Below are 14157 nucleotides of genomic sequence, written 5' to 3' on the forward strand. Positions count from 1 at the left end.
ATGATTGACTCAAAATTCCAAAAATTTATGGTTTGATAAAATTCCTATTTATGATGGAATAAAGAGTAGATGTACCTCTCCATTTCACTTTTCCACAGTTTTTTGACAGTACTTGCTGTAAAAGATCTGAAGCTTTCGCTATTTTTTTTTTGTACTGACATGCTTTGATTTCTTTCTCATTTTCTTTTATATATCCTCTATAGATATTTTCTTTGTGGCTACCATGAGGTGTATAGAAAACATCTTATAGCTATAAAAATCTATTTTATATTGATAACAACTTCAATCATATGTAAAACTACTCTTTAACATATCCGCACCCCCACTTTTATTATTAATGTCACAAATTAATCTTTATATATTGTGGATGCATTAACATAATTTTGTAGTTATAGTTAATTTTTATGCTTTTTATCATTTCAATTTTGTATCAAAATTAAAAGCTTTCTAATCTACCAATACAGTGTTACAGCATTCTGTATTAAGCTATACATTTGCCTTTACCAGAAAGCTATATTCTCATATACTTTTACATTGCTGTATAGTATCCTTTCATTTCAACTTGCAGGACTCCCTATAAAATTTCTTGTAGGGTAGGTCTAATGATGATAAATTCTCTCAGCTGTTGTTTATCTGGGAAAGTCTTTATTTATCCTCCATCTTTTCAGGACAGTTTTGTTGGATACACTATTCTTAGTTTGTAGTTTTCTTTTCCTATCAGCACTTTGAATATGTCATCCCACTCTTTTACAGACTGAAACGTTTCTGCCAGAAAATCTACTGATAAGCTTACACAAGTTCCCTGGCACATGACAAGCTGCTTTTCTTACTGATTTCAAGATTTTCTCTTTTGATGGTTTAATACTGTGTCTCTTAGTGTGGACCTCTTTTGACTTATTTTACCTGGAGTTCCTTAAGCTTTCTGGACTTGTGTGCCCATTTCCTTTCTCAGTTCAGTTCAGTTCAGTCCTTCAGTCATATCCGACTCTTTGCAACCCCATGGACTGCAGCATGCCGGGCCTCCCTGTCCATCACCAACTCCTGGAGTTTACCCAGATTCATGTCCATTGAGTCAGTGATGCCATCCAACCAGCTCATCCTCTGTCATCCCCTTCTTCTCGTGCCTTCAATCTTTCCCAGCATCAGGGTATTTTCCAATGAGTCAGCTCTTCACATCAGGTGGCCAAAGTATTGGAGTTTCAGCTTCAACATCAGTCCTTCCAATGAACACCCAGGACTGATCTCCTTTAGGATGTACTGGTTGGATCTCCTTGCAGTCCAAGGGACTCTCAAGAGTCTTCTCCAACACCACAGTTCAAAAGCATCAATACTTTGGTTCTCAGCCTTCTTTATAGGCCAACTCTCACATTCATACGTGACTACTGGAAAAACCATAGCCTAGACTAGACGGACCTTTGTTGGCAAAGTAATGTCTCTGCTTTTCAATGTGTTGTCTAGGTTGGTCATAACTTTCCTGCCAAGGAGTAAGCGTCTTTTAATTTCATGGCTGCAGTTACCATCTGCAGTGATTTGGGAGCCCCCCAAAATAAAGTCTGCAACTGTTTCCACTGTTTCCCCATCTATTTTCCATGATGTGATGGGACCAGATGCCATGATCTTCGTTTTCTGAATGTTGAGCTTTAAGCCAACATTTTCCTCTCCCTTCTCACTTTCATCAAGAGGCTTTCTCAGGCTTGGGAAATTCTCAGTTTTATGTCTCCATATACATTCTCTGTCCCTTTCTTTCTCCCCGCCCTTTTTTTTAATCTCCCCCGTTCTAGAACTCCTATAATGTATGTAATGGCTGCTTAATCATATCCCTAAGCCCCTTAAGCTTTCTTCAGTTTTCTATATTCTTCTTTCTTTGCTCCTTTGATTCAGTAATTTCAAATGAACTATTATTGAGTTTGCTGATTTTTCTCTTCTGCTTGATCAAATCTGTTGTTAAACCCTTCATGTGAGCTTTTCAATTTAGTTATTGTATTGTTCAGCTCCAGAACTCCTATTTGGCTCTTTTTTGTACTTTTTGTCTCTTCATTGATAGTCTCTTTTTGCTCATGTATTTTCATGATTTTGTTTAGTTCTCTATCTGTGTTCTCTTGTAGACCACTGATCTTCTTTAAGACAATTACCTTGAATTATCTGCCAGGTAATTCATAGATCTTTGTTTGTTTAGATTTATTTTGTTCCTTTGATTGTACAGTTTCCTGTCTCTGTGTGTCCATGATTTTGTGTATGTGTGTGCTATTTTTCATTTGAAAAAAATAGCATTTCCCTCAGTACTTTTAGGCTGGCTTTTTACAGGGGAAGATTTTCACCAATTAACACAGCTAGAGATTCTGGGGCCCCCTGAAACCTTTTTCGGGGGGATGCAATTTCTCTGTTCTTGTACCTGTAATTTCCCGACTAGAGAGATTTGCTATTAATACTTTCTCTTTCAGTAGCTCATAATCTCTTACTCCCTCTAGTGTCTATCTGCAATACCGCAGGTTCTGTGGTACTGCACCAAGAAGTTGTCCAGCTCCTTTTTATTCTGTGGCCTGCAGGCATCCAAAGTATCCTGGTTCTCTGTCAGTGCTAGAAGTCAGGCCAGTCAGAAACCACTCCCTCTGGCAATCCTTGATATACCTGGATGAATGCCCTGCTCTTATCTCTCCCACCCAAGAAGCCATAAACTGGGTGCATTCTGATAGTGCCAACTCACACTGGCCCCTGTCTATTGCACTGCAGATCCTCCGTATAAAAGCAAGGTACTCCTATTCTCTCTTACTTTCAGTGGCCCGAGGAATCCAAACTCTGCTGTTTCCAACCATGGCAATGTTCCAAGTCATATAAGAAGGAAACAAAGTTCTCCAGACAGTCCTCTGAAAATCTTGCATGTTGGACACTTATTCCAGTTTTCTCTTTACCACCAAGAAGCCATCAGTTGAAGTTCTCTTTAACAGCAATGAGTTCTGCTGACTTAAGGGTGAGGCAACTGGGAATAAAGTGAACTAGTTCTTATCATTAATTTCAGTGTGGCTGTTCTCAACTTTTCACCTGCACAGGGTTCCACAACTTCTTGATTTCTGGAGTACCCATATTTTGGCCCATATATTGTTAAGTCCATTGGAAGGACTGATGTTGAAGCTGAAACTCCAATACTTTGGCAACCCGATGTGAAGAGCTGACTCATTTGAAGTCTTTCCCTGATGCTGGGAAAGATTGAGGGCAGGAGAAGAAGGGGACGACAGAGGATGAGATGGTTGGATGGCATCACTGACTCGATGGACATGAGTTTGCGTAAACTCCAGGAGTTGGTGATGGACAGGGAGGCCTGGTGTGCTGTGGTTCATGGGGTCACAAAGAGTTGGACACGATTGAGCGACTGGACTGAACTGAACTGAACTGAACTGATTGTTAAGTCAGTGTCTTTGGGAGGGACAAGGGCTGGGTCTACTTATTCTGCCATCTTGCTCTTATTCTCACTGATTTCTGCTCTGATCTTATTTCATTTTCCCACTTGGTTTTATTTTATTCTTCTTTTTCTTGTCTCTTATGGTGGACACTAAAGTCATTGATTTAAGACCTTTTTTTCCTTTCCTAATATAGGCATTTACTGTTACAAATTTCCCCTTTACTACTGCTTTAGTAGCATGTAGCATCACACAAATTCTAATACACTGAATTTTCATTTTTTGTTCAAATGAAAATAACTTCTAAGTCCTCCTTTGATCTTTTTCTTTGACTCACATGTTGTTTAGATGTTGTCTTAACACTTTCTAAGTGTTTAGTCTTACATAAGGATCTTAAAAATATTTTATAAAAATAAATTATATTTTCTGACTCTTCTTTTGATTAAAAGTGTATTTACTTACATGTTAAAAAGTAATGACCAAATTTAAAAGCTAGTAGTGGGCTTTCTCTTTTTATTGAAGTATAGTTGATTTTTTTTATGCACTCCTTTTTCTATTTGGAACCAGTCTGTTGTTCCATGTCCAGTTCCAACTGTTGCTTCCTGACCTGCATACAGATTTCTCAAGAGGCAGGTCAGGTGGTCTGGTATTCCCATCTCTTCCAAGATTTTCCACAGTTTATTGTGATCCACACAGTCAAAGGCTTTGGTATACTCAATAAAGTATAAATAGATGTTTTTCTGGAACTCTCTTGCTTTTTCAATGATCCGGCAGATGTTGGCTGGTTCCAAATAGGAAAAGGAGTACGTCAAGGCTGTATATTGTCACCCTGCTTATTTAATTTATATGCAGAGTACATCATGAGAAACGCTGGGCTGGATAAGCACAAGCTGGAATCAAGATTGCTGGGAGAAATATCAATGACCACAGACATGCAGATGACACCATCCTTATGGCAGAAAGTGAAGAACTAAAGAGCCTCTTAATGAAAGTGAAAGAGCTTTGAGAGTGAAAAATTTTGCTTAAAACTCAACATTCAGAAAACGAAGATCATGGCATCTGGTCCCATCACTTCATGGCAAATAGATGGGGAAACAGTGGACACAGTGACAGACTTTATTTTTGGGGGCTCCCAAATCTGCAGATGGTGATTGCAGCCATGCAATTAAAAGATGCTTATTCCTTGGAAGAAAACTTATGACCAATCTAGAGAGCATATTAAAAAGCAGACACATTACTTTGCCAACAAAGGTCCGTCTAGTTAAGGCTATGGTTTTTCCAGTAGTCATGTATGGATGTGAGAGTTGGACTATAAAGCTGAGCACTGAAGAATGATGCTGTTGAACTGTGGTGTTGGAGAAGACTCTTGAGAGTCCCTTGGATTGCAAGGAGATCCAACCAGTCCATCCTAAAGGAAATCAGTCCTGAATGTTCATTGGAAGGACTGATGTTGAAGCTGAAACTCCAATACTTTGGCCACCTGATGCGAAGAACTGACTCATTGGAAAAGACTCTGATGATGGGAAAGATTGAAGACAGGAGGAGAAGGGGATGACCGAGGATGAGATGGTTGGATGGCATCGTCGACTCAATGGACATGAGTTTGAATCAACTCCGGGAGTTGGTGATGGACAGGGAGGACTCGTGTGCTGCAGTCCATGGGGTTGCGAAGTGTTGGACACAACTGAGCGACTGATCTGAACTGATAGGTGATTTCTAATGTGCCAATCTCTGTTGTACAGCCAAGTGACTCAGTTATACTCATATATACATTCTTTTTATATTCTTTTCCTTTATGGTTTATCACAAAATAGTCAATATAGTTCCACGAGCTGCACAGTAGGACCTTGTTTTTTACCCATTGTAACTGTAATAGTTTGCATCTACCCAATCCAAATTCCCAATTCATGTTCATCTCTCCCACAACCTCCACTCTTGGCAATCATAAGTAGCCTTTCTTTTTTTTTAAATTAATATCTCAATTAAATGAACAGTTATCAAATATACAATTAAATAACTTCAGATAATGTATTTTAAGATTTTAGTATGCACAATTATATTGTATGTGTTTGCATGTGTGTGCATATTATATAACTTGGCTTAAGTGCATATTAATACTTTGCCTATGTACATTTGGGTGACATGCTGGGTTCACAATAATATCTCCATTGTATGCTACATTGTCATCTTCAGTTATTTTAGATGGGCAGGAAATGCAAACAGGGCCAGTATAATGCAACCACTTCCTTACATGTCAAGCTATGGATATTAATCCTTTCATGTTAGCAAGAATCTCTCCCAAGGTGTGGAAAAGGAGGGTTCTTGCTTTTCTTTCTTGCAAAACTGTAAGAGAAGTGATATCATATATCATGGCTTTGGTTTTATGAAGAAAGCAATATCTGATAAGTAAAATGATACTAGAAGGTAAACTGAAAAAATGCCTTGGTGCTCCTCACAGCTTCCAACTGTCAGTCATCTTCAGATACACCCAGGCCCTTAGAAATTATATTAACTAATGAATGCCCGCTATGCTTAAGATAATTTGTGTCTGTTACTTGCAGTCAAAAACTGTTTTTAAATATTGATATTAAAGTATTGCAATGTATTTTTAGAGGAATATCTTACTGGAAAATGAAGAATTCTTTTATTTAATTTTAATGATAACTAATAGAAAAACAGGGCTTCTTCAGTGGCACAGTGGTAAAGAATCTGCCTTCAATGCAGGAGATGTGGGTTTGATTCCTGGGTAGGGAAGATTCCCTGAAAAAAGAAATGGCAACCAACTCCAGTATTCTTGACTGGGAAATCCCATGAACAGAGGACCCTGGTGGGCTATATTCCATGGATCTCAAAGGTTGGACACGACTTAGTAACTAAACAACAACAACAAATAGAAAAATAAAATATAAGACTGCAGATATCAGTTTACTTATTTACGACTCTAAGTTGGATGGTCAGTTATAATAAAATCATCTATAACAAGCAACTCTAATATAAAATGTTATCATTGTAATCCTTATTTCTTCTGGCAATTGTTTAGATAAGGTAAACAATTTACTTTCATTATTTTCCATGTTCATATACTGAAAATTAAAAAAAAATGTTTACAGGGGCTTAATATTCAACCTATTCATTATTAATATTAATATTCAATCTGTTTCATGGGAAATAGATGGGGAAACAGTGGAAACAGTGTCAGACTTTATTTTTTTGGGCTCCAAAATCACTGCAGATGGTGACTGCAGCCATGAAATTAAAAGACGCTTACTCCTTGGAAGAAAAGTTATGACCAACCTAGATAGCATATTCAAAAGTAGAGACATTACTTTGCTGACTAAGGTCCGTCTAGTCAAGGCTATGGTTTTTCCAGTGATCATGTATGGATGTGAGAGTTGGACTGTGAAGAAGGCTGAGCACCGAAGAATTGATGCTTTTGAACAGTGGTGTTGGAGAAGACTCTTGAGAGTCCCTTGGACTGCAAGGAGATCCAACAAGTCCATTCTGAAGGAGATCAGCCCTGGGATTTCTTTGGAAGGAATGATGCTAAAGCTGAAACTCCAGTACTTTGGCCACCTCATGTGAAGAGTTGACTCATTGGAAAAGACTCTGATGCTGGGAGGGATTGGGGGCAGGAGGAGAAGGGGACGACCGAGGATGAGATGGCTGGATGGCATCACTGACTCAATGGACGTGAGTCTGAGTGAACTCTGGGAGTTGGTGATGGACAGGGTGCTGCAATTCATGGGGTCGCGAAGAGTCAGACACGATTGAGCGACTGAACTGAACTGAACTGAACTGAATATTCAACCAAAGTTGTTTGAATCAATATGAATGTAATTTGGCAGTAAAATTTTAGGTACTAATATAAATCTTCATGGTCCACAAGTAAAAGGATCCTTTTCTTGGGTAACATAGAGAAAGGTGATGTAAAAGAAAATGGACAGATGGGACACAAAAGCATAACCAAGGCCTGAAATCAAACATGAAATATATAAAAGAGACCTTGGGAAATATAGTTAATGCAGGGTTTAATATTATTAACATATCAGGAGCTCAAAACAAATTTATAAAGAACAAACATTTTCTGCACATTCTATTTTTTCTTCTCTATGATACTCAATATGATGGGTGGTACCTATCAATTCCACATTTTGGTTATTTTCTCTAATAATAATCATATTTTTTTTTCCTGTGAGTAAATGGAAAGCAAATCAACCTATAGTCATAAATTGGTTTTAAGGCACTATGCAAGGTGCTGCAGGCAGAATTGCATAGACAGGTGATTTCAACACTCTCTAATGTTTTCTTTTAAAGTGCTTACACTATGAATAACGCAACTTAAAGATTTATATCCTCTAATTGGCAGAATATTTTTAAAACAAATTTTAACAGGTTAGGAAGGAGGAATTGTGGAGCACTGAGGAATAAAAAGATGACTCATACTCTCAATATAAGCCACAATTTCCACCTCCAAATAGTTCCCATACATGAAACCCCTTAAATTATATTGTAACCCTTCTCTCTAGAGTCTTGACCTACAGTTTGAGAAATACTGGCATTGATATATGAAATACACAGATAATGCAAAAAAACTCATTTTACCAGATAGTTTCACCTTCTGCCCCCATCAATCATATTACAAACTCTGTCAACAGGAAGCAAATTGCCTGGCTTAAATTTCACCCCACTCCCTTCACATGGTCACTTTAGAGGAAGCGTTAATGGCCTGTATAAATGTCAAAAGTTAACAGTGGTAAAGATACAGAGACACCATTCTAGTTAATTAGCCTCTAAATAGCAAAACTTGTGTTGAAAGAAAAAGAAAAAAAAAAAAACAGGAAAGACTTCTGGATATGCTTTGTTATGTTCTAAGATTTGATGTTATTCTCTACTGTCCGTGTTTGCCTTTTACCTTCTCTTCAATTTCCCCTCTAGCTCTTCAGACAATCTTTTTTCCCACTTTCTCGTCTCTTCACCTTACCTACTAGCCTGACAAAGTTCAACATAATAAGGGGTGCAAATAGATTTAGAAAAAAATATTTTAGGTATATGACACTATATAGTAAATTCTAAATCATTTTATTTGTCAGTCAGCTAACAAATATTTTTTGTATGCCTACTACCTACCAGACAATATCATACATTCAGATGTTGGACACAATTAACAAAATAGTTTCTTTTTTTGTAGAGTTCACATTCAGTAATTAATTGAGAAGAAAGTATTAAACCAATATTTACTAACTATCAAGAAGCTCTTATGTGCAAAATTGAGGTTGTGCGTTAGAACCTAGCTTTTCACAGTAAACTATGAGCCTAGGTTTTTGCTATTGTTCAGTTGCTAATTTGTGTCTGACTCTTTGAGACCCCATGGAACACAGCAGGTCAGGCTTTCCTGTCTTTCACTATCTAGTGCTAAGGAAATACATAATTTGGGGATGGAGCTTATTTGAGTTAGAAAATGTTTACCTGCATAGCAATATCCATATTGTGATTTGAAAGAGGATCACCATTTAGATAAGGCAAAGAGAAGGGGTAGAACATTCCAGGAAGAGGGGACAATATATGTAAAATCTGTGTGGCAGGAGAAACCATTGTATGCTGAAATAGAAAATCAGAGTGGCTTACATGAAGTGAGCACACAGTAGAACTGTGCATACATGTGAGCTTGGAGGGGCTTCCCTTGTGGCTCAGTAAAGAATCCTCCTGCAGTGAGGGAGACTAGGGTTCAACCCCTGGGTCGGGAAGATCCCCTGCAGAAAGAAATGCCAGTTCATTCCAGTATTCTTGCCTGGAGAATTCCATAGACAGAGGAGCCTGGTCAGCTACAGTTCATGGCATCTCAAAGAGTCAGACACAACTTAGCAACTAAACAACAACAAAAAATTAATTAAACCAACCTTATTTGAAGAGCTAGGAAAGATGGTATTTGTATATTTTAGCTTATCTATTCCTAAAATTACTCATTTGACTACTGTGTTCCAAGAGTTCCTAAGGATCCCAGGGAAGGGTGGAAATAAGCAGTGTGAAGGAGATGGTTTAAAAAAGACATATCCTGGCTGCTGTTTGGAGAATGGAGAGGAGGGGCAGCGGGAATATGGCTGCAGTGACTACAGCCCAGTTGAGGATTCTGACAATAAGCATAGAGAGACATGAACTAATTAGGAGAGTTACCTAGGTGGTGAAAGTGAAAGTGAAGTCACTCAGTCGTGTCCGACTCTTTGTGACACCGTGGACTGTAGCCCATCAGGTTCCTCCGTTCATGGGATTCTCCAGGCAAGGATACTGGAGTGGGTTGCCATTTCCTTCTCCAGGGGAATCTTCCCAACCCAGGGATCGAACCCAGGTCTCCTGCATTGCGGAAACTGAAAGAAAGTGAAAGTGAAGTCTCTCAGTCGCTTTGCGACCCATGGACTGTAGCCCACCAGGCTACTCCGCCCATGGGATTCTCCAGGCAAGAATACTGGAATGGGTTGCCATTTCCTTCTCCACGGGATCTTTCCAACCTGGGGATCGAACCCAGGTCTCCTGCATTGCAGGCAGACACTTTAACCTCTGAGCCACCAGGGAAGTCCTGCTTAGGTGGTACAATGGATTAAACTGGGGGGTAGGAGAAAAGAATCTGGCATTACTTTTTTAAAATTAAATATATGACAGATAGTCATATATCTGGGGGGGCTCCAAAATCACTGCAGATGGTGACTGCAGCCATGAAATTAAAAGACGCTTACTCCTTGGAAGGAAAGTTATGACGAAACTAGACAGCATATTAAAAAGCAGAGACATTACTTTGCCAACAAAGGTCCGTCTAGTTTAGGCTATGGTTTTTCCAGTAGTCATGTATGGATGTGAAAGTTGTTCTATAAAGAAAGCTGAGTGCTGAAGAATTGATGCTTTTGAACCGTGGTGTTGGAGAAGACTCTTGAGAGTCCCTTGGACTGCAAGGAGATCCAACCAGTCCATCCTAAAGGAGATCAGCCCTGAGTGTTCATTGGAAGGACTGATGCTGAAGCTGAAACACCAGTACTTTGGCCACCTGATGTGAAGAGCTGACTCATTGGAAAAGACCCTGATGCTGGGAAAGACTGAGGGCTGGAGGAGAAGGGGACGACAGAGGATGAGCTGGTTGGATGGCATCACCGACTCAATGGACATGGGTTTGGATAAACTCTAGTAGCTGGTGATGGACAAGGAGGACTGGCGTTCTGTGGTTCATGCGGTCGCAAAGAGTCAGACACAACTGAGCGACTGAACTGAACCGATGACAGATAGTAGAGAGTTTTACTTAACTGGGGAAAATGAAGTTAGGAAAACATTTCTTAGATGGGCTATATGAATATAGCTTTGGATCACAAAGCTTACCTAAAACTTAACTGCTAAGTGAATATTAAATATTTAATTATCAATAATTGTATTAATAATTGCCCTTATTAAGGATTATAAGAGTTCTGGGTATATGATTTAATAGTCCATTTCTTACTAAAACATTTCCAATTTTCCATGAAAATCTAGGTACTTAAAATAAATATCACAATTATTTTCAAGTATGGGTGTGCCCAGTAATTTATTTCTCATGAAGGAAAAGAAGCCATGCTTAAAGGAGGGTTGAAAACTATGTCTCACTTCTTGCTGTACTCAAAATTATAAGAGGAATTTCTAGTGATGGAAGTAATACCATCAGGAAGGAGTAAGAACTTTAAACCATTTTTTTCTCATCTATCCCTCTGCCACTGAACATTTCAATTTGGGCTTACAGTTCTGTGTTCTCTACATAACAGGCTGCGATTTATCTCTTTCCCAGACACACAAACCCCAAAGCTGTCAAATGATTATCCAAAGCTGCTTTGAGTATTCTTTCTATAAAACAAAGCCAGTTCTATTATCTCAAAATATTTTCATTCTGCAACCACAGGTTTTGGTTCAGTAATCCCAAAATTACTCATCCATTCAAGCTTAGAGTAACACCTATTTTGAGCAAAGCAGTCTGCTAAGTACTGAACCGCAACATACAAATATTAGCTTGTTATATCTCACAATGATTTAAATTTTGCTAAATTGATAGCAGAACACTTCATATAGTTTTGGGAAGACTTGACAAGTATAAAATTACTAGCACCAAGTTTTAAATTAACTAAATGATATGCTATTATTAAACATTTCTAATATTAGCTTACAAAAATTTACAGGCTATCACAATTGCCTTTTCCAGTAATAAAGGAGCAAATGATAAAATAAAGCCTAAGAGACTTCAGCATCTTAATTTAGTAATAACATTGAAAATTTTAACTAATTTGATACAGAACCTGATCACAAGATTTATGTACACTCAAATACTTAAATGTTAATTAATCTATCAGTTACATTAAAATGTCTCCTCACCATCATCACATTCACTTCTTACTAGCCTTGAGTGATCAGTAGAGTTAAGATGCAATTAAAATGTATTAGAGTTAAGCTAGAAACTGTGAGAAAGAAAAATATTAACAATTCTAAATGAAAATATCTCTCTGTCTTGCTCAAATTTGAAAGTTGTTTTCCAGTGATTATTCAATTCTGTTCAGATTTTAGGACAATTATACTAAATCTACATAAATATTATTTAAAAACTGTCACCTTTTCAAACATAAAAATGGGGGCAGAATCTTTAGATGCATTCATGGATCATATATACCTATTGCTTCTATGATTTATTTCCTGTCCTGGTGTTTGCTATGAATTTGAATCATGACTAATTAATAATGCTATCATGAGCTTCTGGTTTAAGATGAAAAATTTGGCACAGTAATACCTCTTCTTACTCATAAGTTAGAACATCTTGTAGATTTTAGAAAAGCATAGAATATCAGAACAAACCAAGCCAGAATCTTGTGGAAAAAAATTTAAAAGCTATATAGGAAAGTTTGTAGTCCAAGTATGAAGTGAGTGCTCAAACCAAAATAAGAAGTCAGCAGGATTGAGGAAGAATAACAGATTGGATACCAAGAAATTGAATGAGTGAATGAGATGCTGAAAATAATAAAAATATAGTGAGGAAGGGAAACACTTTTTCTTCCATAAAGAAATAATAAAAATATAGTGAGGAAAGGAAACACTTTTTCTTCCATAAAGAAAAATGAAAGACAATAAATATTCCAGAGAAAATAAAGCTGCATAAGAAACATATGGGGGAGAATGCAGAAAAACAAAACATGTCCTGATTTTCAGAAATAAGTAATCAGTGTATATTAGTTCTTTTTCTAATTTACTGGCCATAATTCAGTTTTAGGAAGCTGTAGTAATAACCAGAAATTTAGATTAGTTGTATTTTAAAAGTTTGATGAGCATCTAGTTTATATATTACACAGTCACTGTGGAATAGTAACAGTTTAAAATCTTATTTTTTACTCCATTATTTACATATATGATTTTTTGATGGCCTACTTTGGACGATGACAGTATTATAATTCTCCCACCTCTCCTCAGCCTATCATCCAATTTCTGCCACCCATACATTGTATTTTTACTGAAAGATTGGTAATATTTATGTCCCATTCAATAATAATAATAAAATTTCCTGTCTTTAGAATATTGGTTAATTATAAAAGTTTATAGCCCATAACAGCATTTATCTCATTATAACTATATAAATATTTGTTCATTACATAGACATATTATATTCTATTATTATATCCTTTTCTATTTGCACTTCATAGAGAGAGCATTCAGAAGACTTTCATATCTAACTCTTTAACCAGTTCAAATAACAAAGAGAAAGCTACATATCCATAAATAAATAGGCAGACAAATGAACAGACAAACACACCCTTGTAGATTTGCAGGACTGTAACAGAAGATTCACTTTCTTGTCATCAGGGTCCCAGGAGAAGACAAAAATGTTGGGGTTAGAAACTGCAAAGTAAAATAAAGTAAAAATAAAAATTTAATTAAAAAAATTAAAAGATTAACAATGAAAAAAAAAGAAATATCATAGTATAGACACAGATATTGATATATAGGTATAATACAAATATGTAGATATATCACAGGCTTCCCTGGTGATTCAGTAGTAAAGAATACATCTGCCAAGCAAGAGACGCAGTTCGATCTTTGAGTGGGGAAGATCCCCTGGAGGATGAAATGGCAACCCACTCCAGCATTTTTGCCTGGAAAATCCTATGGACAGAGGAGCATGGTAGGCTGCAGTCCATAGCATTGCAAAGAGTCAGACAGGACTAAGTGACTAAACAACAAAAACAACATAGTTAACTATCAGTTCAGTCACTCAGTCCTGTCTCACTCTTTGCAACCCCATGGACTGTGACACACCAGGCTTCCCTGTCCATCACCACCTCCTGGAGCTTGCTCAAACTCATGTCCATTGAGTGGATGATGCCATCCACCCATCTCATCGTCTGTCATCCCCTTCTCCTCCCGCCTTCAATCTTTCCCAGCATCAGAGTCTTTTCCAATGAGTCAGTTCTTCGCATCAAGTGGCCAAAGTATGGGAGCTTCAGCTTCAACATCAGTCCTTCCAATGAATATTCAGGACTGATTTCCTTTACCATTGGCGGTTGGATCTCCTTGCAGTCCAAGGGACTCTCAAGAGTCTTCTCCAAGACCACAGTTCAAAAGCCTCGATTCTTCGGTGCTCAGCTTTCTTTATAGTTCAACTTTCACATCCATACATGACTACTGCAAAAACCATAGCTTTGACTAGATGGACCTTTGTTGGCAAAGTAATGTCTCTGTTTTTAATATGCTGTCTAGGTTGGTCATAACTTTCCTT

At 37.6% G+C, this 14157-nt stretch overlaps 1 non-coding gene across 1 annotated transcript; it reads right to left on the reverse strand.

Moving 5' to 3' along the window:
• Positions 1–9890: 9890 nt before the first annotated feature.
• TRNAC-GCA (transfer RNA cysteine (anticodon GCA)) lies at positions 9891–9962 on the reverse strand. The gene has a single exon. It is a non-coding gene; the product is annotated as a tRNA-Cys (tRNA).
• Between the last annotated feature and the right edge of the window lie 4195 nt (positions 9963–14157).

This window comes from Capricornis sumatraensis, chromosome 5 (assembly GCF_032405125.1).
Source record: "Capricornis sumatraensis isolate serow.1 chromosome 5, serow.2, whole genome shotgun sequence".
Classification (NCBI taxonomy): Eukaryota; Metazoa; Chordata; class Mammalia; order Artiodactyla; family Bovidae; genus Capricornis; species Capricornis sumatraensis.